General features: G+C 37.6%; 1 protein-coding gene across 1 annotated transcript in view; it reads right to left on the bottom strand.

The window, feature by feature from the left end:
* LMNTD1 (lamin tail domain containing 1) overlaps positions 1-25,265 on the bottom strand; it is a 218,799-nt gene extending 193,534 nt beyond the window's left edge. The window contains exon 1 of the mRNA XM_078155044.1: positions 25,078-25,265. The gene's annotated coding sequence lies outside the window, so the exon portion shown is untranslated. The remainder of the gene's footprint in view (positions 1-25,077) is intronic.
* Positions 25,266-26,520: the final 1,255 nt, after the last annotated feature.

Genomic DNA, 26,520 nt, shown 5'->3' with positions numbered 1-26,520 from the left:
TTAGGGTGGTACATCAAGTGACAGAGCAGTCCACTATGCTGAAGGAACCTATTTTATACCTATTAGAAATGTGGAGTCACATATAAAAACAGTTTTTAAAATAATAAATGAAAGAATGACACTGAACAGTTGTCAGGATACTTTATCTGCTAATTTCCCTCTGCTTTCCTAACCCAATCCTGTCCAATTCCTTGAGGAATAAAACACTTTTTCCCCCATGATGATCTGTGAATATCAACCCATTTACATTAGAGTCATAAGAATGCTTCAGAATAATTCCTACTTAAAAAAAACCCCACTCTTAGAAATTCCCCAGCTCAACCCTGAAGTTCAACTTTCTCCTTGTCCAGGATCCTCATTTCAGGAATTCCCTAACATTGGCATAACTATCAGTCAACAGATCACCTTGAACTGAAAGAAAATATCATTTCCATCCCAAGTTAATTGTTCTATTTTTTTTTCATTTGAAACAAGACCATAATTTGAAACAAAAGCAAAAAGCCTCCATTTATCTCACACTGAAGACTAATTCTACCCAGCAGCATTCCAATCTCTTTTTGGCCATCTCTACCTCAGTAGCAGAGATACCAGAGAATAATTATTAGATTCATTGTCCAAATATAACTTTCTCCTTTTTTTCTGAGAAGGCTTTAGAGACAAGAATGGATCTTTCAATCACTTATTTTGCCCCTGAACTTAAGGGAGAGAAAAATCTCATGAAGCTACTTTTTGGAAATAGTTTTAGTCTTTGGTAAGAGCTACCTCAAGCTGAGACTGGGGTGTTGGGGGTTGGGGTGGAAGGTGAGTATTTCTAATTTCGTCCTGGTGCAATCTCACTAATCAAAACATAAGCAAACCAATAGGAGTTGTATAGAATTATATACACACACACATAAATATATACACACACACATGTGTGTGTGTGTGTATATATATATATATATATATATATATATATATATATATATATATATATATATTCCATAAATCAAATCCCAATGGGTTGTAATTTTTTGTGACATAGGTATTCATTTTTCAAATCATGTACCCCATGCATATGTAGCAGCCCCTCTGAGACTCCTTCCTCAATTCATACTGACATTAGTTGGTCAATTCCCAGAGTAGGGCTGCTACCTATTTTCTCATGATTATATTAGGCAACCCTTAGGGCCTGAGTTTCTAGTACTGTCCCAAGCCTCATAGGTGAACTTCCCATTAAAAATCAACCACAATTAGCTTTTAGATAAAGTATTTATTGAGAAAGTATAGTAAGAACAGTAGTTATAGTTCCGTTCTCCCATCAAAACAAAAAAACAAAAACAAAGAACAAAACAAAACAACAACAACAACAATAATAACTGGGAGTACATCCTCCCCTTGTAAACCAAACATGGTCCCTGGAAGGACTGGGCTTAAACTTCAAATACAATGGTAAAGTGGCAAATGTGTAAAAAACACATGTAACAGAAGGGGCACCTCCTAGCCCTGACAGTCATTTTCTTCCTTCCTAGAGTCCTGGCAAAGCTGCTCTTGGCTAAGTCCTCTGCTAGGTTCTGAGGGTCAGGACTGTTCTGCCCCAAGGAGTCTATGTTCTTGATGCTATCACTGTCCCTGGGTTAATGTCTTTCCTCAAATATCTGCAAGCACTTTCTCTGTTGACAAGCACTACCAGTAGGTTAACCAATGCTATTGCTTCTATTTGCCATTTGGACCTCTATTTATCCCAAACTAACAGGCTCACGTGAGGTGGGGAGGGGGTGCAGAGGGATTAGGAAAAACACACACAGAGAGAGAAACGTAAAGATAGAAATAGAGACAGAGAAAAGACAGAGACAAACAAAGATGGAGACAACATATACAGAGAGACGGGAACAGACAGAGAAATAGAAGGACAGAGACTTCGACAGACACAGAGAAACAGAAAGACGGGCAGAGTTAGAGAGACAGAGACAGAAAGAGATGGATAGAGACAGAGAGTGGCAGAGGTAGAGACAGACAGCAAGACATAGAGACAAAGAGAGATAGAGAGATGCAGAGACGGAGAGACAAAGAGACAGAGACATAGAGAGATAAACAGAAACAAAAACAAAGATATCACACACAACTTTCCATCTCCTAGCTCTGTGCCTTTTCGCTGGCCATCCTTCATACCTGGAACACTCTCCCTCTTCACCTCTGCCTTTTGGCTTCCCTAGCTTCAGTCAAGTCTCAGCTAAAATCCTAATATTTTCTCATTTTCACCACACCCCTCTTCTGACTAGACTACTGAGATTACTTTCTATTTGTAATATATTTTTGTATATATTACAAATAGAAGTTAATATATACATATAAGACATAGACATGTGTATGTCTATATTCTGTATGTATAGTTATTTGCATGATATCTGCCCCATCATAATGTGAGCTCCTTAAGGGTAGGAATAATATTTGTCTTTTTTTTTGTATCCCCAGTACTTAACAAGGTGCCTGGTACATAGTAAACCCTTAATAAATGCTTGTCAATTGATGATTTATTGATAAGTCATCTGCAAATTTGATGAGTATGTTATCTGTGCCTTTACCTAGGTCACTGAAAAAAATTAAATTGCACAGGGCCAAGCACAAATTATTGGGGCTACTCCACTGTTTGCCTCCTGCCATTTAAAATTAAACTATAAATAACTATGCTTTGAGTCCAGGCATCCAACCAGTTCTGAATTCATCTGATTTTATTTTTGTCCAATCCATATTTCTTCATTTTCTCCACAATAGTATGAGTGACTTTATCAAAAGCTTTAGGCAAACATAGCATTTCATTATCTATTAGTTTAATGATATCAAAAAAGGAAATGAGGTTAGTCTGTCAAAATCTGTAGTTTGCAGACTATTTAGTGAAAACAATTTTTTTTGCAACATAGTGCAAGGCCCCATCAAATGAAATCATTTTGGATTCAATTACCCAGGTAGCATTTCAAGAAGGTTGCTAAATATGTTCAGACATTACTAGATCATAGGAGCACATTGTAAACATTTAGAAATAAATCTTTGTAAATGCTATCCATTTTTTTTGTTGTTGTTGTGGCACCTGAATGGTTTCCTGGATCTTTCACCAAACACAGACCAATGTCAATCAGTGCTCCACTACACTTTGGTTATGGTGCCATTCTTCTTGTTGTTTAGACAGATAAGCCTATTTAACCATGTCCAAAAATACACCATTAGGTTTCTCTTCTCTAAAACTTGGCCATGAAGAGCATCTCACTATATGAGACTTTGACAATTGTTTATAAAATGATGGTTAGCCCTATGCCAATTTCTGAAACCCTTACCAATAAAAACTGGATCAGTCTGACCTTTGCTGCATCACAAGATGTTTCATTTTTGTCTTTGTGTAACAAAAGATTGTGGAAGTTTGACTCCTTCATTAATGACACCCAGTGGGAGACACTGCTGAAAGGGAAGAGAAGAGACTGGAGGGCCTTCTCCCTGTTGAAGCCAGGAAGCCCTGAGAAACAGGCTTTAGTCTTTGGCCTCAGCATTTGTTTTTGTTTGTTTGTTTTTTCCTACTCTAGGGGAATATATTGGAGCTCCTGATCTTATGAGTTTCAAAAGGTCAGGAGATCAGGCACCTAGACTTCCCAGAATTTGAATTTTGCAGCTAAATCATCATCAGTTCTCAGAAATGTTTTTTAAAAATGACTTTTGAGACCTAGTCCAGCAATAGCTAAAAAAAGGACTAATCCAGCCACATCTGGGCATGAAGTTGGTAGGACCAATGTTATGTAGAAACTAAATTGCATTTGTGCTGACTCTTTCCAGATACTAAGATAGGATATAAAAGAATGTATCCCTGAAAGCGTTCAGGGGAAATGTTTACAGTTTTGTTATTCATCAATCAGTCAGTAAACAAACTGTTCAAATCCAAGGCAAACTGTTCAATAATGCAGTAATACAAGTTTATGTTCCAACCACTGATGCTAAAGAGGTCAAAGTTGATCAGTTCTATGAAGACCTACATCATCTTCTAGAAATAAAAATCTAGAAATGACACCAGAAAAGATGTTACATAGGGGATTGGAATGTTAAAGTAGGAAATCAAAAGATAATTAGAATAACAGGCAAGTTTGGCCTTGGAGTACAAAATGAAGCAGGGTAGAGACTAATAGAGTTTTATCAAGATAAATCACTGGTCATAGCAGACATTTCAACAACTCAAAAGATGACTCTGCACATAGACATCACCAGATGGTTCAATATAAAAATCAGATTAATTTAGAAATTGAAGAAAGTAGGGAAAACCATCAGATTGTATAAGTATGACCTAAATAGCATCCCTTGTGAATATGAAGTGGAAGTGATTAGTAGATTTAGGGGATTAGATCTGGTAGATAGAGTGCCTGAAGAACTATGGACAGAGGTTTGCCATATTGTACAGGAGGCAGCAACAAAAAAAAAATTCCAAAGAAGAAGAAGAGCAAGAAAGCAAAATGTCTGTCTGGTGAGGAAAGAAGCTGAGGAAAGAAGGAAAGGGAAAGAAGAAAGATATATCCAACTGAATGCAGAATCCCACAGAATAGGAAGGAGAGATCTTAAATGAGCAATCACTTCCTGGCAAATAGAAGGAATTTTATATTCTTGAGCTCAAAGATCACTGCAGATAATGGCTACAGCCATGAAATTAAAAGATGCTTGCTTTGTGGAAGGAAAGCAATAGCTAATCTCAACAGTTTATTAAAAAGCAGAGACATCATCTTGCCAACATAGTCAAAGCTATGGTTTTTCCAGTAGCAATCTATGGCTATGAGAGTTAGGCTATAAGGAAAGCTGAGCACCACAGAATCAATGCTTTCAAATTGTGGTCCTGGAGAAGACTTTTGAGGGTCTCTTGGACAGTGAGGAGATCAAAACAGTCAATGCTTAAAAAAAATTAATTCAGACTATTCATTGGAAGGTCAAATATTGAAGCTAAAGCTTAAATACTTTGGCTAACATACTGAGAAGATAGGACTTATTGGAAAAGACCCTAGTGTTGGGAAGGATTGAAGGCAAAAGCAGAATGGGACAACAGTAGATGAGATGGATGGATAGAAGCAATGAACATGAGCTTGAACAGACTTTGGGAGATAGTGGAAGATAAAAGAGCTTGGTATGCTATGGTCCATGGGGGTAATGAAGAGTCAGACACAACTCAACAACAACAATGACAGGTGCCAGGCACTGTGCTAAGTTCTGGGAATAGAAATACAAACAGAAAAAAAGACAGTCCCTTCCTTGAAGGACCTTACATTCTAATAGGGAAAGACACGTAAAAAGTGTCTGAACAGAAGAAGGGGATAGGCAAGGAAGATGAAAATACCCACTGAGGGCATGGTAGAGAAGAACTAGAAGAAAGTAAGGAGCCTAACCTGGAGAGGAATATAGACATGGCTGACTGGAGCCTCCTTCTTGAGATGGAGGTTCTGGGAAGAATCATATGTTTGAAGAGAGACAGAGAGAGAGAGACAGAGAGAGACACAGAGAGAGAGACAGAGACAGAGAGAGACAGAGACAGAGAGACAGACAGAGAGAGAGAATAGCAGTAGAGGTTACTTCCAATGTGTCCAGGATGAAGAGGTTTCTTGGGGCATGGTAGAAAAAGTCCAGTGGAGAGCCTGGAGAGAAATGAAGATAATATTGCTATATCTCTTCCAAGTAAAAATCCCTTCCTAAAAGCTAATTGATGTTAACTAGCTAAATGGATATTACTCATAATTCAACTACTTCTTGCCATCAATTAGGCAAAAGAACATAACCAGTGGGAGCTTCAAACAATATTAGACTACCTCTTCCCCTCCAAAAACTTCACAGGTTATAAGTGTACACTTGACCCTTGAGAGGCAAAATTGTAAGTGAAGTAATTTATGTGTCTTTTCCATGTTTCCCAGACCTTGAAGCCCTTTATAGAAGTACACAAGGGGGCAAGGTTGGATGAATGCATTCCTAGTTTGCATACTGGCAAACCCTTTATTTTGATTTCTAACTTTCTATCATCCCTTACAAAGCCTCACTTAGCAATTCTGGTACCTGGGACAAGTAATATGAGAGATACCCTCAAATCAACTTTAAGAAAAATATTTTTTATTAATTTTCTTTTTTACTTACATCACCTAAATTTTTCCCTGCATCCCCTCCTCTTCCCTTTTCAGAGTCATTCCTTATAACAAAAGATTTTTTAAAAAGAATAAAGAAAATCAAATCATCTTTTAAGATTAATTCAGTTTGGATGGGGGAAAAGCCTCAAAGGCCTGACACAAGAACCTGTAGGGAGAGGCCTAGCACCCCATCCCATAGGGACCGTGGGATACCATAATTCTACTACTTGAGAGGCCTATGCCAGGCAAGGGAACCAGGCAGACCCAGTTCCAGAAAGAATTCACCTAGGGTACATAGGAGGAAGTAGACCTTCTTGTAACTTCTTATTTTAACTCATTCTTGTTAACTAAGGGCTAAATTCATTTGTTTCTGTCTATTGCAGATATAATTTTGGTTAGTATCTTCTAGATTTCAGCACCCTGAAGCAAAGCTCTGATTGCCCTGTTGTAGTTATAGATCAGCTCCCATAGTAGCATAGATATATTTGAGTCAGAACCCAAAAGGGTACTACTTTTCAAACACAAACCTCCAGAATCAGCCATTTAATGCAGAAAAAATGATTTAATCAGATAATAGGCACTTACTAGGACCAAAAGGGACAATAGGGCAAAATAGGAATTGATTTCATATTAGTGCTAGAAAGGTATCTGAATATTTTAGAGGATGGTAACGTGCCAATTGGGAGGAGGATTTGGGAAATGCCCATGTAACATTCAAGATCCAAATGAAAATAAGAAGCCAGATCTATAGTTTTGTGAAACAGCAACTTGATGGATTATGAAAAGTTTTCTGTGAAGAATGAATACTGATGGCATTTTGTCAGCCCATATGGTAAAGGAAAGCAGAGTGCCTCAATGGTAAGACCATTTCCTTTGGAGTCAAAGGACCCTGGTTTAAATCCTAATTTTGCCATGTGCTATCTGTATGACTGTGAACAAATCACCTAACCACTCTGGACCTCAGCTTCCTCATCTGTAAAAATGAAGATATTGGACTACCTCTAAGTTCCCTTCCACTTCTCAGACTATGACTCTATGATCACATCTTCTTGTAAAGATTGGGGTCCTTTTTAATGGTATCTACAGGGTTGACTTGTGTTTTATATTATTTAATTTGTCATGTATTTGATGACAGGGCAGAAGACATTTATTGAGTTTTTAAAATTTGCACAGTTAATTATTAATGTTTGAGAGGTCAGGAATAGTAGCCTGGAAAACTGAGCCGTGGAAAGGTGTCATACAGAAAGAAATTAAACAATGATCTACTCTTAAGTGTTTTCAAATGTAGTAATTCATCTGACCTTACAAGAGTCCCTATTATTTTGTTGTTACATAGAGAAACATTAAAAAGTAAAAACTTATTCTTCACCTCTGCTTAAAGCTAGAATATTTAGATTTCAGTCACCCCAAATAAGCCATTTGAAACAATTATTAATCTTTTAGTTCCCCTCCAAGCTTCCAATACTTCTTTAAAAGTAGCTTTTGATGAGATGTTGGCCAAAAGATTTTGTTTATTTAATTCCTTTCATCTCAGCTATTTACTCTTGAAGCTGTGAAGACTGTTCACTCTGTGATCAAAATTATTCCTCCTGAGATTTACAGCCTTTAGGCTATTGCTATTCCAAGCAATTGGGGTTTAGGGCAATTACTAAATGATTTTGATATAATGATCTTGATTCTGATAATTGATTCCACAACTGGAAACTTGGGTGGCATTTGGTAATAGAGCAAGTAAATTTAGAACAAATCAAATAATGTATCTTTAGAACAAGTTGTATTGCCAGGTCCTGACCATCACTACAAAAGAAGTTATTGATCTAAATCCTCTAGGTGGAGGCATGTTTGGATCATTATTAGCATCTCTACTCATGTCTTTAGTATGCTTTAAAGTTTTAGAGCAGCAATTGGCCTCATTGTGTTTGAGAAATAGAGTATTCATAAAATCACAGATCTAGAGTTGTAAGAGACCTCAGAGTCTATATAGTGAGTCCAACCCTCTCATTTTACAGATGAGGAGAGCAAAGAGCAAGGTCACATAGGTAGTAAGTATCAGAAGTGGGATTTGAACCCAGGACCTCTAACTCCAAAGCCAGTATTCTCTTATCCCAAATTGTTTCCCCAAATTTCTGTTTCACATATTAGCAAATGTAGTTGTTTTTTTCCAAAGGAGCAGGGGTCAGTAACTACTGCAGGAAAGAAATGTGGTAAACCCACTTTTTAGCTGTGTGACAATCCCAGTTTTATATCAGTTGTATTTTGTGAATATGAGTTTATATTCCTGACATTTCAGTATCTCTCAGCTCTTGTTGACTAAACTAATCCATTCCTTCACCCTTAACACTAAGAACTAGAAACTTAGCACACAGAACCACGGTAATGAAGCAAGCCATCAGGTTTCCTTAGTTACCCATTAGTGGAAGATAAGATGACCCAGTATGATGTAAAGGCCACTGACTCTGTAAGCATGCATAGAAAATCCAGCTGCCAGCACGTGGGGGAGGGTGTTTTCCTCAGCTGATCCAGAGGAACGGAAAGGGAAGCCAGATTATATTCTTATATATCAGAGTTTCAACAACCTAGATAGTATTGTTCCAAACCCATTTAATTGGTATCTCAGTTTGTCCACATATCATGGTTTAATTTCCCCCTTCCCCTTTTGTTTTCTGTGGAACAATATGAAAGCATGACACCTTTGGGAAATATTTTTAAAGGGAATCCTTATTGCATCCCAGATAATATTAATGAATGCAATAGTTTTGTCAGTTGAGGAGGAATTCTTAGTCTTTAGCACAAGTTGCATATGTGGCATTCCATTTAATTGTGTTTCTGAGCCTAGAATATTCACACTTTTAACCTCTTAAACAATTGGATGACGGGGTTTTCTTTATTTAAATATTGAGTTCTTCTTGTTAGTGAATTGATTTGTAAGGCACAAGGTAGGTTAGATATGTAGTTCTCTTTTCTACTGAATTTGATTTCAATATCTTCTTATTTACAGTGATCTAGGGAAAAGAGAAGTAGGCAGAATAGAAACCACAGAAAATGATGGGAAAATACAGGATTAACAAATAGTGTGGCCAGAAAGATCAACAGGGAAAAAAGAATGAAAAAAGTGCAAAGAGATTGGAACCAACCACTAATTAAAACAAATCACAAACACTGAACCAAGTGCCTAGGATTTCTATGCCCTATAAGGAAGGGTTCACTTTTTCTTTGGATTCATGATCCAGTACCCAAATTTAGTAAAACAAACAAACAAAAAAAAACAAAAAGAAAAAGTTCCCAAACTCAAAACAAGATTGAATTTCGATACCTTCACAAGGATATTGACAGAACTTCTGGGTACACTCAAAGTGGATGCTGAACACTTCTGGCCATAATACTTCTGGCACCATATATAGGAGCAGGTGACCAATGGCCTTCCCTTCTCTATCCTAAATTGGAATAGGTGCGGTGTCAGCTGTCTGAATCAGTTGCTGTCTTGTTCTGATTCTACTAACTTTCCCTCCTAGAATCTAAAGATTGTGTGAGAGAGCCCTAACAGATGGAATATCTGAAAGGCACAATTGAGCCCTGAGTAGTCTCTGCACAGAAAGAGAATGTCCATGGACATAAAGAGAGTCACAGCTTGGAAAATGATAGAGAGAGAAGAGTATGTGTGAATGGGTATGGGATAACTATGATATATCTACACTTGGAATTCTCTCTTCACTTCAAGGAAAATATGATATAATTGAAATCAGAAAAAAGTCAGAGAGGAGCAATTGCAACTAAAATTCAGAGGATTGGGAAGGGACTGCTGTATAAGAATAGACTAAAAAGAATGGGACTCTTCAACTTGGAATTTTAAAGGCTGAGATAGGCCATCAAAAAAATGGCTAAAATCTTGAATAGTATGGTTAGGGTAAGCATGGGTCTTTTCACCAAATTTTGAAATGAGATATAATAAAAGTTAATGAATAATAATAAAATAAATAATAAAAAAGAATAAATAAATAATAAAAATAAAAAGTTTAAGACAAAAAAGGAAGCAGTACTTTATACAATGGATAATTAATTTATAGAACTCATTACTCTAATATGTGGTACTTGCAGGAAAAATAAAGAGATCCAAAGTGTTTGAATAAAATAATAAATTCAGAATCATTTACTAAGTGGTGGAGCTCTACCTAGTCTTTGGATAGACTTTGATCCAGCATGACATTTGTTGGATTCCTATATATGGACTTAGTAGAATATTCTTTATAGGAAGGTAAACTACCTCATAATAAATTTATCACATAATTTCAAATGTAAAATTTTAGCTTACATAAAGTTTTTAAGGAATTCACATTTATCGTATATTTCTTAATAAGAGATATAGAATAATTGGTTGACTTTTAGAAATTAGTATTAAACAATAGGAGTTATTTAAATGTGCAATAAGTTTAAACCATTTACCAAATATATTTTAAAATAGTGTTAACATTCTTTGCCTTTGCAAATGTGTCTGAACGTGTTTTTTGTCCAGTGCCCCCTCAGTTTCATTGGCTTCAAAACTTGTCTCTCTGAACTCTAGGAAATACTATCTCTAATCCTTCCTGTACTTTGCTAGCAGATAAATATTTCTAAGTGAAACATTGTTTTGATACTGTAGTTACTTGCTAAAACCCTTCAAATGTTCCTTATTGCATACACAATAAACGACAAATTTGAGTATTTCAGGTCTTTTGGCTCCGACTGATTTTTCCCAGTCTTACTCCTTTATGCATATATAGCATTCCAATTCAATTGCCATTCCCCAAATACCTTTGACATTTCTTGCTGTTGGGCTTTTGCTTATACCATCCTCACTACTTGTAATGTCTTCCCCACATATCTCCACCTTTTAAAATTTTATCTGTTCTCAAAGTAGTTGAGTAGACATCAAGATGTCAAATAGGCAAGATGTGGGCAACATGTCCAAAGACTGACCAGAAATGAGAAGAAAAATGTAGAAGTGGGAAGGAGCAGAAAGGGGGATTTTTATGTAAAACCTCTTTGCAGACAACAGCTGAGGGCACCTTCTGTTTGCATTAGAGCTTTGGCAGGAATTTGCTAATTGAGAATCGAACACAGCTGAGCCAGAGAACAAATAATGTCCTGTGTGTGTGAGAAATGCAGAGAAAGCCCAAGAAAAACAAAAATGAAGCCAGGAAACTCTGCCACAGATAGATGTAAAGGACCAAAAATATGGCTAGACGAGAGATAAAACCCTTACAACTGGGCTTACTTTTGTTTCAGTACCTTTTCTCATTGCACTCATATATATGGAAGAGCTGTGGAGTCTGAGATCACCTTCCTTTTACACTGTATATGTCACATATGTATGTAGTTATTTGCATGTTGTCTTCTGTAGGGGAATATATACTGTTTGAAAGCAGAGACACTGTATTGGCCTTTCTTTGTATCTCCATAACTTAGCACAGTGCCTGGCACATAATAAGCATTTAATAGATGCTTGTCAACTGATGAAAATTGAGAAACTGATAGATCCAGAAACCTCAGAACCCTTGGCATGGTGCTGGAAGAGTGGCTTCTACACAGATGGTAACCGTGTGCAATTAAATAGTAAGTCACATAGACTTTTTAGCTCTAAAGCTAGAAAGCAGCCTCTGATAGATATGCAGAGCCCAGTGCTCAGGTAAGATAGTTTTTAAAAAATGGTTTAGCCTGAGGGTTACTAGATATCTATAATTGGTTCTGTTTTGTGTTTGGAGTACAGAATATTGGCCAGTTTGGATAGGACACACTGTAAAGTGCATGCATTTTATCCCAGAGCAAAGAGGGAACCTCTGGAGCTTCTTGTGTGGGAGAATTATGAGGTTAGAATTGTGATTTAGGAGTATAATTTTTACAGCTAAGCAGAGACTTGATTGGAGAAGACAGAGGGTAAATGCAAGGAAACCAATTAGAAAGCTATTGAAACAGTCCAAGTGAGAGATAATAAAGGTCTAAACTAGAGTGATGTCCATGTGTATGGAAAGAAGGGGACAGATATGAGAGATATTGGGGAGGTAGAACTGATAGAACTTGGCGACTGAATAGATGAGGGAGAAGGAAGAGTTGAGGATGACCCTGATGATAGGAAGGATGGTGGTGGAATCAGTAGAAAAGAAAGGAAGGAAGAGGAGAGTATATGTGTGTGGGGATTAATGAGTTCCATTTTGGACTTTAAATTGGAGATGCGCATGGCAGATCCAGTCTTTAGTGCTTAGGAGGCAGACATTTCTAGCCATAGAGATGATGACTGAAGTGATAAGATCACCAAGACAGTGAATTAGAAAGAGAAGATGAAAGCCCAAGAGCCCTGGGGTGTACCACACATAGTGGGGCAAGTCCAGCAAATGATACTCAGGAGTGCTCTGATAGACTGAAGGAGTAGCATGATGGAAATGCAGAGAGAAAAGAATATCCAGGAGGAAGGGATGGTTAGCAGAATTATTGCTACAGAGAGTTCCAGAAGGATGAAGACTGACTGAGAAAAGACCTGTGGATGTGACAGTCTTAGGTAGTGGCTAGAAAGCTAGCTTTGCTGTCAGGATCACTTGAGGTCGCCTAAACTCTCAGTGACTCCAATGATTAAGACTGAAAGTTGTAGACCAGGTGCCATCTGCCTCAGTTAGGAGGTATCCCTCCTGAGATTTCCTCCTAATGAACTCATAGGTTACCCCTCTCTTTCCCCAGCCCCTCAAAAAGCCTTTGGATTTGGCAGCTCAGAGGTCATTATTAATTTTGGAGACAACAGTTTTCATTGAGTGATGGAGTTGGAAACCACATCACATGGGGCTGAGAAGTAAATGAGAGGTGAGAAAGTAGAGCTAAAAAATATAGACAATGTTTTTTTTTAAGGAGATTGGTTATGGAAAGAAAGAAGAGATACAGGATAGCTTCATGGAATGGTAGGTTCAAGTCAAAGTGTTTTTTAAGGGTAAGGGAGAATTTGTAGCAACAAGGAAGCAATTAGTTGATAGGGAGAGATTGTAAAGAGGGGAGGGAGAGGATTGTAGGGACAAGCTGCCAGAGGATACAGGTGGGGATGGGATCAAGTACACAAGACCTGGGGAAGGAGAAGAGCTAAATCTTCATCAGAGACTGGAGAAAAAGAGGGGAAAATGGGAGTTCTGAGATGCAGTGTAGGGGAGAAGTCATAGCTCAAGGCAAATGGCCTCTATTTTCTTAGTCAAGTATGAGGCCAAATCTTCTGGTGAGAAAATGAGGGAAGTGAGTAGTATGAGGGAGGCTCATGGAGAGAAAAAGATTGAGAATAGCCACTTTGAGGAGTGCAATAGAGTGTTTTAAGAAGAATAAAAGGATTGATTCACTTTAGTGAGAGCCCAGTTGAGATTAGACTGTTCACTTTTGTAGTAGATTCAGTTCGTATAATTGCATAACTTTTTCTAACTTCATTCAGTAGACTTAAGAAAGTGAGTGGGGTGTGTGTGTGTGTGTGTGTGTGTGTGTGTGTGTGTGTGTGTGTATCTTGCTGGGAGAGGAATCAAGTGGTGGGTCCCTAACTAACTCCCAGCCCAGGATGTAATCACCAAAAGAAGGGGAAGATAATAAGGTGTTGAACAGTCCCTACACCTTTTTATGAAGTGAAGTAGTTCCTTGATTGAATTGGAAAGGGCCTGCCCATTGGCTGGGCAAAATATTTGGCCAGGCCTAGGCTTGGATGCTCCTAAAAGACAATTGAGTAGTTCAGTTTGTTATTTTGGGGGTATCTGATGCATAGTTGAGACACAATGAGCTAGCAGCAGAAACACATATTCTCTATGGGGGTGATAACACACAGAGAGGACCAGCATTCCTGGCAGGAAGCAGCTACAAGGAGCAAAATCTCTGGAAACAGAAAAGTCAGTGAGCTAGGGATTCAAGAGAAAACTGGTTTTGGAAGTAAAATTGACAAGACTTGGTAAAGAAATGGAAGATTAATAGAAAGAAATGACTCTGAATTTGGTGTCTATATACCTGGGTGAGTTGAGCTGTGGAGAGGAGTAGGCTCAGGGAGCCCAGCTCAGTGACCTCCTTACCACCAACAGAGATTCTGTGCCCAGGGTGGGGAGTACCATGAGGATGACATGGAAAGAGAAAGGACATCAGGGTTCTGCAATATTGGAGTCACAAATTGTGTTTACAACAAGTTCATTGTTTCCTACCTGTTTGTTTCATTATTCTGTCTGTGTCCATTCTTCTCATAGATGCTATCTGTATTTGTGGTAGAGAACATCCCAGGTTTAAGGGGCACATATTTTGTAGCTCCTGTTCTTTCCATGGTACTTTCGTAAATGCCTTTGCATTGAGCTAATTGTGACCATTAGCTGACTATTGAAGGTAAACTCACTGATGAGGGCTTGTGAACTATAGTTTTAGAAATGTAGACCCACAGGGTACCTTTGGACCTGAGGGAGTAGTCATTCCCTTGAGAAGCCATTCTGCAAGCCCTTGAAACTGAGTTGGGAAGGTAGCTCTTCAGTGCTACCTAAATGAGGGTGGAGATGATAGGAGTAATTCAGAGCTGGGACTTGACAATTCATGTGTGATGAAAGGACAAAGGAGCAATGAATTTGTGAGTAGAGGACAATATGCGTCAAGTAGGGGTGCAACTGGGAAGGGAGAAAAGTAAAGCCAGATCATGGATGATGATTTGGGAGAACACTAAGGGATAGAGGTGATGATGGAGAGGAAAAATAAATTTAGAAGTGAAGAACAGAGATAGAGTAGATGAATAAGCAGATAGATGAATTTCAGAGGTCCTGATCATGATAGTGGAATGCTTATGGGCAATGGTGAAATCTTCGTATGGCCATATTTGTGTGTGGATGAGATAGATGAAAAGTCATGGGAAGTTGAGGAGGTTGATGAACTTGGTGGCCATGATGATTCAGGAGACATCAACATCTATATTAGAGTCCCAAAGTAGTAAGGAAAGGGTCCAGGTGGAGAGGAAGACTGTGAACCAAGTATTTAATTCCTTGAAAAGAGAATGAGAATGAATTGGTTGAACTTAACATTGCAGCTAAGTGGTACAGTGGATAGAGTGCCAGCCCTGGAGTCAGGAAGACCTGATTTCAAATCCAGCATCAGACAATTGCTAGCTGTGTGAGCTTGGGAAAGTCACAACCATGTTTGCCTCAGTTTCTTCATCTGTACAATGAGCTAGAAAAGGAAATGGCAAACCACACCAATATCTTTGCCAAGAACACCCCAAAAGGGGTCATGAAGAGTCAGACACAACTTAAAACAACTAATAACAACAACATTGTCTTCAATGGTTTTAGTGGTTTAAAAACTCATTGCTCCCTGGCCAATAAAAACTTGATTTATCTTTATTTATATCTTCCATTGGATATGACTCCTGACACTTTAAGTTTTCTATGTACTCAACCTCACTGCCAAGTATTTTGGGAATTAATTAATCCATCTGTAAGGCAGTTCCTGACTTTTCATTGTGAAGGTTCAAATTTTTCTTATATCAAGTATTCTCAAAACTATTAGATTTGTAAGATGGCATTGGATAGGCAGCCAAGTCAATTCAATTGTCAACAATAAACTTATTTCAGTTTATCTAGATACACTAAATTGTGTAGTGTCATGGGTCTACCAGGCTCCTGAATGGTAAAAGAATCATAAAATAATATTGTCAGAAAGGACTTCATGTGATTTAGGACACAGGTGACAACAAGATAGTGCTATTCAAGAGGAACCTGAAATATGGGGCAGTTACTAGGCAAAAGGGGCCAAGAAGGCAATTCTGGAAATAGTAGATAGGTCTACAAGAGTAATTCTATTACTATAAGGCAGGGGTATAGGGTACAGAGACCAGGAAATAAGATAGCAGCACTAATAAATACGAGATATCAATCAGCTCTGATCTTACAGTAGTTGCAATTTGCTCTGTCCCCTATTTGATTGATTTTCCTGTTTTGTGTGGCTAGCCCTGGGTTCATAGATAATTGTAGCTATAAAGTGATGATAACATGCGTTATGGAACAGAGTTTCTAGATCCCCATATTTTGAAAGGCTAACTAGCCCTAGGATCTGCAACTTTGTAACTTGGTTGGCAGAAACAATTTCAGGCATGCCAAGTCAGCAGTAAGGTTCGTTTGGTGCTAAAACCAATGTTCAGTGTGGCTCTTCCAACTTGGAAGGTTCAAGAGCAAGATGGAGGGGCTTAGTCACAAAATAAAGTGAAGGGAGCATAATGAAGGCCTAAATGTGATGGTCCAGCCATAATATCATGTCAAGGATTATGATCTCATGTGCCACAATTCAACAAGCACATGGTCAAGAATTATATGACCTTCATCTAGTCTGTCTCTGTGACTTGTCAGTTCTCCATATCTATACTGTTTGTCCCATGTAAGACCATATCACATCCTATGCCAGAAACAGTTTTACCTAGGAAATGCTAAGCTGCCACATTAATAACTGCATTTCAATAGAGATTCCATCAGCACAATCTTCCCTCCTTAGAGGTCTTTCAGATGTTGCTTCTTTGATAGGCTGCCTATGCCTAGCAGATGCCAGGGGCTGTTGAGTCCTAAGCTCCATTATATGCTGAGAATCAACACATGAAAGAGGCTTCAGGAGTATTCTTGATTTTTAATTCAGAATCAGTAACCAAGGAAATCAGTCTGAAAAGGTGTAGGCAACCTTCAAAGTTACCAAAAAAGGAGGACCAAGGGCAAGTTGAGACAAGAATCAGGATATACTGGTATTGGCGGTTAGGCTATAGGACATCATGGATATCATTAGTTCAGAGACAACTCTTTGTTAAGATGTATCTCGTGACGTAAGAATACAACCCTGCAACGTGATTCTCCTACTTAAAGAGAATAAAATAGATTAAAAAATAGTGCTGCAGCATTGGATATTCACAACCTATTCTGGTGAGGAAATCCATGAACTGGAAGGAAAAATCATGATGGAAAGTATTGTGTGACACGATGATCGGTGGATCAAGAGAAATAAATGATATGGGGTGAGTAGACTACAGATCACCACACCAGAAAGAAGAAATGTGAAAGTAAAAAAAAAAACCCTAACTTTGTTTGACCTTAGTACAATCATTGGTTTAACTTTTTGATGTTTTATGTTATTTGTACTCATTTACCTTTTATGTGTTTCCTTTGTTTGATGAGTTTCCATGCCAAATGTCCTCACTTCCAGTTTCTTTTAAAGGAACAACTCAAATTCTCACTTTTGAAAAAAGTCCACATTTTATCCATTGATGATTAAGCTTAATTTTGTTGGATGGTTTTTTTTAAAGAGAGGCTGCAAAAAGATTTCCTTTGTTTTTAGGATGTCATGCTCATTTTCCCCTTTAATTATTAATAAACTAATAAAATTATTAATAAATTATAGTCTTGGGTAATTTTAATTATTATTTTTTGAAGAATATGAAGGGTTTCCCTCCTGACCGGCTGTCATATTTGTTGTTTAATAATCAGTTTCTGAAACTTGGTCATAATGTTTCTTGAAAAGTTAATCATGTGGTTTCTTCCTGTCTATGTTCTATAAATTTTATTTGCTTCTACTACCAATATATTTGTTTTGTTTTTTCCCTGCTTTTTTTGGGTACTCAGAATGCTTGTTTGTTTGTTAGAATTTACTATTTCAGAGAGATCCACTAATTTTTTGTTTATCTCTGAATTCTTATTTGGGTCCTTTAGATTATTTTTTTTTGTGAGGCAATGGGGGTTAAGTGACTTGCCTAGGGTCACACAGCTAGTGACTATCATGTGTCCGAGGCTAGATTTGAACTCAGGTTCTCCTGACTGCAAGGGCCGGTGCTCTATCTACCTGACATCTAGCCTCCCCCTCCCCCCTGGGAACTTTATATTCTGTCCTGATTTCAATTAATCAAGCTTTTTGTTCAAGTATTTAGATGCTGTGCCATTTGGTGCATATATGATTATTGTATTATTTTATTATCTATGGTGCCTTTAAGCACAGTTTCCCTATTTACCTCTTTGGACAGTATTTTTTTTTGTGCTGTCACCTTATCTTATCTGAAATCATGATCAAAACTCCTGTTATTTTGGATTTAGGTGAAGTATAATAAACTTTATTCTATCCCCTCTCTTTTACTCTGTATATGCCTTTATATTTTAACATAGCACAGTGCTTATGTTTCGTGTATGGACAAAGTGTTGAGTTCTGTTTTCTAGTCTATAAGTGAATTAGATCATTAACATTTAAGGTTATCATTAACTTCATTTATTTTTTGTCATCAACTTCTATTAAATTATCTTTTAAAATAAGCACTAGATACTTGTGAATTTATTTGGATGAAAGAACATATACTACTTATATTTTTATTTAATTATTTTATTAAACTTTTCATCTATTTGAGTTCCTTTAGGCTGTCCAATTCTATGAAGAGTTTCCTCCAAGGTGTCTGCAATATGTGTTGTTTCATATTAAATTTGGTCTACTTGTTATTACTTTATTCTGGTGGTATAGTTATTATTCTTTTCTTCTGAAGTACTATTTTTTTTCTTTTGGAGATTCTATCCTGCTTTCTTTTTGAAATGGTATTCAAACCATTTTTCTTTTGTTTTCCATTTCTTTAATTTCTTTACCAGTTTTCTGTTTGGTTTTCCTGTGACATCTTTCCTTTCCCTTCCCCTACCCCCGACTCCCTAATTTTTCCTCCTTTATTTAGTTCAAATCTTTACTTTGAGCTTGTGAGGCATGTGGTAGGGACTGGATTTAGATATGACCACTAGTCTTTCCCTGGAATTTTTCCTATTTCTCCTCTTGAATAACATATTGATGTATTAATGATATACAGACATGAATATCCTCTTTAGTCTAAGAGCCCTTGGCCTCTTGTTTCTTGGCCATGAACCACATTGCTCTCTCCAACTTGCATTGAAATCACCAAGAATTAAAGTATATTTTGATTTAATTTGGAGTCTCTTACTGTGCTCTTAATAGAATTCCTCTATCTCTTTATTCACTGTGACAAATATTGGCACGTAAGCTGTAATTATCTTCATGGTGGTCTTTTTGCTTATATTCATCATAATTGTTAACCTATGGTTGATGATGATGATGATGATGACATGATGACATATGGCTCTGATGACCAAATGGCCATGAAATTATATTTCTTATTACCTTTGTATGCACCATGAAATCATGTCTCTCCAAGGGAAAAAATTCTATGTGAGATATTGGGTAGAAGAAAAGTGCACATCTTACCAACTTGGGGAATCAGGGATAGATCAAGATCCCAGAAACTCAGAGTTAGAAAGTATCTCAGAATTCATTTTGTCAAATCCATACCTGAACAAGATACTCACTACCTTCCAAGGCAGTCCATTCCACTTTGCTACCTATTTGCTGACAAAGTTTTCTTTATATCAAGGCTAATTTGCCTTTGTAACATTTACTTGTTGCTTCTAATTCTGTTGTCTGGAGAAAAAGTCTTTATGCAGAAAAACATTTCTTCCTTCTTCTACATAATATAATTCCAAACTAACCTGCATGTCTCTTCCCCCAGCTCACATCTCTGAATTGGGCTTTAAAGGATAGAAAAGAATATGATGGGGAAAGAGGCATTCCAGAAATTAAGAAGAGTATATAGAGAAAGCATAGGTCATGTATGTGGTTCAGCAAGTCTGACTGGACTATAGAATAGTATACTAGTAGGCTGAAAAAGAACGACTGGTTCCAGAATATGCAGGCCTTGCACTTTACAGAAAGGAGCTTGAATTTATTAAGTAGGTAATAGTACAACATGGCAAAATATTTTGAGAATAACATGAGAGGACCTTTGCCTAAGTTTGGCAGTACCATGAAGAATAGGTTGGTGGGAAGGGTTAAGTGATAAACTAAAGTTATCATCAGCTTCATGTCCTGTAAAAATAATCAGACTTTTTTTTAGGTTTTCAAAGCTGATATTATTTATTTTCAAGTACTACCTTGTTTTGAATTGTCAAGTAGAAAGGACTCCCTCAAATCTGGGAGAAGATACCAGGATGGTCTGTCCTAAGTTATCCAAGGGAACCCAAAAACTTCAAAAGATTATAGATTTAGAGTTGGAATAGACCTTAGAGTCTAAACCCCTCATTTGAGAAATAAGGACACTGAGGCCCAGAGAAGCCAAATGTTACACAGCTTGTAAGTGTTAGAGATTGGATTTGAACCCACATCTTCCTGACTTTAAGTCTGGCACTCTCTTAACTAAGTCAGACTGAGGAACATGGACAAAGGACTACTGTAGCAAGCAAAGGTTAAGTATTGCCCGTCACCAAATCGGTGTTATCCAGTAGGGTATATTTTGCTTGATATTGTGATTTTAGGAACTGCTGTACTACAACCCTGCCCTCAACTCACTCTTCCAATGACTCACACTTTTTATATTTAGGATCAAGCCTCTTGTGCAAGCTAGGAAGAAAGAAATAATTAGGGAAATATTGCATCGTGCCACTGTGACCCAATCAAAATCACATAGGCAATTAAATTTGATAGAGGCTGAAAATAACTTTAAAATTAATGGAGAAAAAAGGGAAAATAATAATTTTTTTAAAATTCTGTTTTCAAATCATAAAAATCAAGAGTAGTAATAATTACTGGTTTGTGGAACAGTATCAATTTATTTTTACTTCATTTTCTTGGAATTATAATGTTTCCTTTTTTTAATATAAACAACATTTCAGAGCAGACATATTATATGCTCCCTTGGCTCGTTTGTTTTCTGCCAACAGTTAGTCGGCTAATATGACCATATTCAAAGGGAAATGTCTTGTTCTATTGGAGGAACAAGAGCTGAGAAAACAGTGCTGAAATAAGGATCCCTGATAATTTAGACCTCTTTGTCTCTGTCCCTCTCTTTCTGTCTCTTTCTGCCTCTCTGTCTTTGTCTCTTATTTGTCTCTCTCTCTCCCTCTCTCTCTCTCTCTCTCTCTCTCTCTCTCTCTCTCTCTCTCTCTTCTCTCTCTCCATCCTCCAGCTGACAATAATCAGAAACATCTCTGAAAGTCAGATGGTGAAAAGTTGTGAATGTCCTAATGACCTGAAAATTCCTTGGTAGCAACAAATGTTATCTCATGAGCCAGCCAGAGAACTGCAGTGTGGCAGGCTGTTGTTCTTCCTAATGATGTATGAAGTTTACCAGACCTATCATGCAGTAAATTCACTTGAACCCTCAAGTGCTTGATCATGCTTTGCCTCCTGTCCAATTTGACAAAATTACCAAATGTCCTTGGGCTACGTTGCCATTTGCACGTATGGAGAGTTCTGGAACTGATTTGTTGCCAGAGTAATAATGATGATGATGATGATGATGATGATGATAATATTTCACATTTATAGAGCACCTTAATGTTTACAAAGTGTTTAACATACTTTATCTTGGTATAGGCCTCATAGTAATCTTGTGAGGCAGTTCCTATAAGTATTATACACGAGGAAACTGACGCTCAGAAATGTCAAATGGCTTGCCTATGGACATAGTAAGTGTTGAAGGCTCATTTCAAACACAGGTCTTCCTCACTCCAAATTAGCACTCTAGACATTATGCCTTGACATACTCCTAAAGTCAATAGGGAATTTGACCCATAGTCTACATATAAACCCATAATTTTGTAATCTTAATAACGATAATAACAATCACTCATTTTATATAATGTTTGTAGTTTATCAAGCATTTTTAACAGTTTCATTATACCAGTAATAGGTCCCATTTTCTACAGTACTTAACAGGTTACAAAGTACCTTCCTCAAAATGACCCTGAAAGGTAGGCAGTAAAATTATTATTACCTCCATTTTATTGGTGGATAAACTGAGGTTCAGAGGTGTTAGGTCCTCAAAGAGGTGGGGCTTATAGCTAATTTTTCTGACTCCAGGTCTAGTCTTCATTCTAAAAGAACTCCTGCCTTCATCTCTAAGAAATGTCTTGGTAAACTAGATAATGGAAATTTGCCCAAATTCTTAGTTAGGACACCCTAACTTGGCTGTTGCTGCTAAAATGTATGTTTCCGTGAAGAAAGTTTCAAAGATTTTGTAATCTTCTTTATGTGAGTATGTTAATCAGTCAAAGAAATAAAAGGAAGTTGCCAATATGTGAAATATTGAACAGAGATAATTAGAAGGCAGCAAACTAATATTATAACATCAATGGCAAAACAAAGTATGAGGCAGACACATTAGTCTTAAAATGCAGCCAAGTCAGTGGCTAGCTGTTTGTGATGCAATAAAGATTGAACTTGACAGAAACAGAGGAACTTATATATTGGGACAGACCCATGGTCCACCCAGTTCAATATCCTACTGCCAACAGTAGACCTTGAGACATTTCAGGAGAGGATATGGTTGTCCTTTCCTGCTATTAACCTGAAAGTAATATCCCAGCTTCTCTCATAGTTGATTTGTAATGCTGAGAGTCATGGAGCATGCCTGTCATCTCTGCTGCTCAGGAGGCTGAGGCTGGTGGCTCTCGAGATCAGGAGCAGTGGTCTAAGCTGATCAGTTTGTCTGGCCTACTAAATTCAGCTTTAGCGTGTTGAGCCCCTGAGAGCAAGGAGACACTAAATTGTTCAAGGAACAAACAAGCTCAGGTTGGAAAACAGAGTAGTGGGTCAAAGCTTCCATGCCAATCAAGGGACCCTTGAACCTCCTGCCTGGGCAAGACAGGGAGACTCAGTCTCAAAAAAAAGTAGTCATTATTAGCTGTCTCCACTCCCTTTTAAATTCGCATAAAGCTCCTGCCAGAACCACCACTTGTGATAATTAATTCCATTAAGTTTATTACATCTTGTTTGAAGTATTAGAAGAGAATAGATTTTAAAGGTTCTATAAGGAGGGATAATAGGGATATAGACCAGTGATTTTATTGGTGTAGAGAACTAGATGAGGAAACTTTTTTTTTAAACCAGTGCAGGTCAGCACCTTCACTAGTTTTACAGAGTTGCCTAGAGTAGTAAGAGGTTAAGTGATTTTCCCAGGGTCACACATCCAGGATGTGGTAAGAGGTAAGGCTCCAATCCAGGTGGTCTTGGTACTGAGGTCAGCTCTGTATCTATTGTGCCCTATTGCCTCTCTTCTATGAAAACTAGATTTTAAATCCCAATAGCTTTCTAAAAAATAGCATTTACTTTTTAAAATTGTATGTGCAGACAATTTTAAATATTCATTTTTTTAAAAAATTGAGTTCCAAATTAATTCCCTCACTGCCCTCTCCCTGAGTAGTAAGCAATTTAATATAGGCTATGTATGTGCAATCATGTAAAACATATTTCCATATTAGTCCTGTTGTGATGGAAGAAACGGGACAAGATCAAATGCAGTGTCCCAATAACTTTTTAAACAAGTAATGCTTACTTTGAAGAGAACTTGGGAAATTTTAGAAAGATTGTCTTTTTCAGAAATATATGCCCAACTCTTCCTGCATGGAGGGAGTCACATTGTTAGCACAAATGTGCTATAGCCTCCTGTGGGACCCCAGAAACTGTCCCTGCTAAGGAGACTGAAAGGGTTAAAGTCTTTCTAAATTCTTTCTTTGTTAGATTTTCTCAAGGGTCATATCCAAGTGCAAAACATACAAAAGACACAAGTATATCCATATGTATTTAGGCTACTTCTACATAGACTGTACAGCCTAGACATAGGACATTTTTAGGAACTGAAATCAACAAGCATTTATTAAGCATCTACTACATGCCAGGAACTGTGGTAAGTGCTGTGGATACAAGGAAAGGAAAAAATAAATACACAAAGCAAAGCAAAGCAAAGCAAGCAAATAAATGAAACTGTCCCTACTCTCAAGGAGCTCACAGTCTAATGGGAGAGACAATATGCAAATAATTATGTACAAAGAAGCCATATACAGGACAAAGTGGAGATAATTAACAGAGGGAAAGCATTAACATTAATGGGGGATTAGAAAAGGCTTCTTACAGAAGGTAGGATTTTAGCTGGGACTTGAAAAGAAAGTAGGGAAGCCAGGGAGTGAAGACAAGGAAGGAGAGAATTCCTGGCATGGTAGACAGCCAGTAAAGATGCACAGCCAGGGCAGATGGAGTGTCTTGTGTGAGGAACAGCAAGAGGTCAGCGTCACTGGATCACAGAGTGAGCAGAGAGGGGGAATAATGTGTAAGAAGACTAGAAATTGGGGGGGGGCAGGTTATGAAGGGTTTGAATGCCCAAACATAGGATATTATATTTTATCCTAGAGGCAATAAGGAGCCACTGTAATTTACTGAGGAGTGAGTGACATGGTCAGACCTTGTGCTTTAGGAAGACAAGTTTGACAGCTTAATGGCAGATGGACTGGAGTGGGGAGAGACTTGTGGCAGGCCAATCAATCAGTAGGTTCTTCTAATAGTCTAGACCTGAGATGATAAGGGCTCTTGCACCAGGGTGGTGGCAATGTCAGAGAAGAGAAGGAGGTATATGGGAGAGGTGTTAACGAAGGTAAAATTGATGGGCCTGGAAGCAGATGGGATATGGAGAGTAAGAGGGAGTGAGGAATCAAAGATGACAAGTAGGATTCTAGCCTGGGTGACATGGAAGGATGGTGGTACCCCCAAAAGCAACATGGAAATTTTAAAAAGTGAAGAGTTTTGGGGAAAAAGATAACTAGTTCAATTCTGGACATATTGAGTTTAAGATGTCTATGGGATATCCCACTTGAGGTGTCAAATAGGCAGTGGGAGATGTAAGACCGGAGGTTAAGAGAGATGTTACAGCCGGATAAATAAATCTGAGAATCATCTGTTTTGAGAAAGTAGTTGAATCCATGAGATCTGATGAGAAAGACGTTTAAAAAATGTTATTCTTCACTCTTCCTCTCATACTGCCTGACTCTACCGCCCCATAACAGAAGCAGATGGCAAAGAGAAGGTAGACACAGAACCAAGAATAAAGGTGCAGAAGAGAATGTTGGAGTATGTTGGAGTGTGGTTTTTGATAAATGTAACCAATAGACCTTACCTCTGATAGATCATGGGCCACAGATGCAGAACCACTCAGTTACTCAATAAGGTCAGCTACGCATATCCTTCTCTGGACCTCCTGTGGCTAACCTCCATCTTACTACACTGCAGCTTCTTTCTCTGCTGCTGTATATTGTACTCTGAACCCAACAATTCAGGGACTCGATACTAAAATTAAAAAAAATGAGTGCTTCACTCTCCTCTTATTCAGTAATTAGATAAGACAGAAAGAACCCAGTTTTCAGAACTGTCTGGAAAGAATACAAATGTTATCATAGCAACAGTAACAACAAGTTTATTTATCTGCTTCGGAATTCTGAAAGCCTGTTTTCTGAGTTGATCTATTGAGGGAGCCAGTCCCTGGATGTTTAGATGTTTATGTCTCAGTGCAGTCAAAGAAACTTTCAATTGTCATTTATTCATTCCTTCATTTTCAAAAGTGTTAAAGACAATTATTTCAATATTGCATTTCTCCAACATTTTGTCATAGGACCTTTAAAAAATATAGAAGTGATAATTTTATAGTATTACTCCTTGATAAACAGAGCCAGCAAGCTTTATTTCTATTTAGGAGATGGGGAAACAGAGGAGTCACACGATACAGGTAGGTATTTGATCTCATTCGAAAAATTATAAGCAATCACCAAAGCTGAAAAGAAATCAAGTCCAAAAGAAAACCAAGGGTTCACTGAAGGAATCTCTATGTACAGCAGTCCATTCTCTGTCTTAGTTGTTGGTTTTTAAGGGAATATTTGTGGTAAGGAAACTGGCAGAGTTTGTGATAAGTAGATAATGGGATTGTTTTAGAATGAGGTGAGCAGCAGTTGAAAAAAGAGATAAAAGGGATGAAATGGCACATGTAAATCTGAGAAGGACCAATTTAAATATTATAGAATTGAATTATTTCTGTATTTAAAATTTTTTTCATGTGACTTTTATCTATTGAATTTTCCAAAGTATTATACATTTTGTCTAAAACCTGAGGAGATTCCAATGGTTAATTTTTTTTTTGCTTGTTGGTTTTTTTCTCCATACTTTAACACTTCAGTGGATCTCAATTATGTGGGTACTATCTCTAAAGCTACAAATCACTACCCATCCACATCTTCCCATCCTTTTCTACTCTTATTCACGTCTTCTAATAAACCTTCAACAGTAAGTTCACTCAAATACTGGAGCCCTTACTCTAGACCAGAGATTTCTTAACGTGGGGGTCTGTAAATAGATTGGTGGTGGTGGGAGAGACTTCATAAAATTCATTTTCAATGTTTTGGTACCTATTTCAATGTAATATGCTTTTTTTTGTAATTTTGTGCATTTTATTTTATGTCTTCAAAAATATTACTTTGAAAAGAGTCCATAGGCTTCATCAGACTGGCAAAGGGGTCCATGATACAAAAATTGTTAAGGGCCACTGATCAAATCCTTAAGATATTTCAGT

Source organism: Phascolarctos cinereus, unplaced genomic scaffold (assembly GCF_003287225.1).
Source record: "Phascolarctos cinereus isolate Bilbo 61053 unplaced genomic scaffold, phaCin_HiC Scaffold_1;HRSCAF=81, whole genome shotgun sequence".
Classification (NCBI taxonomy): domain Eukaryota; kingdom Metazoa; phylum Chordata; class Mammalia; order Diprotodontia; family Phascolarctidae; genus Phascolarctos; species Phascolarctos cinereus.
The sequence above is the reverse complement of the archived record's forward strand: the minus strand, read 5'-3'. Positions and strand labels throughout refer to the sequence as shown.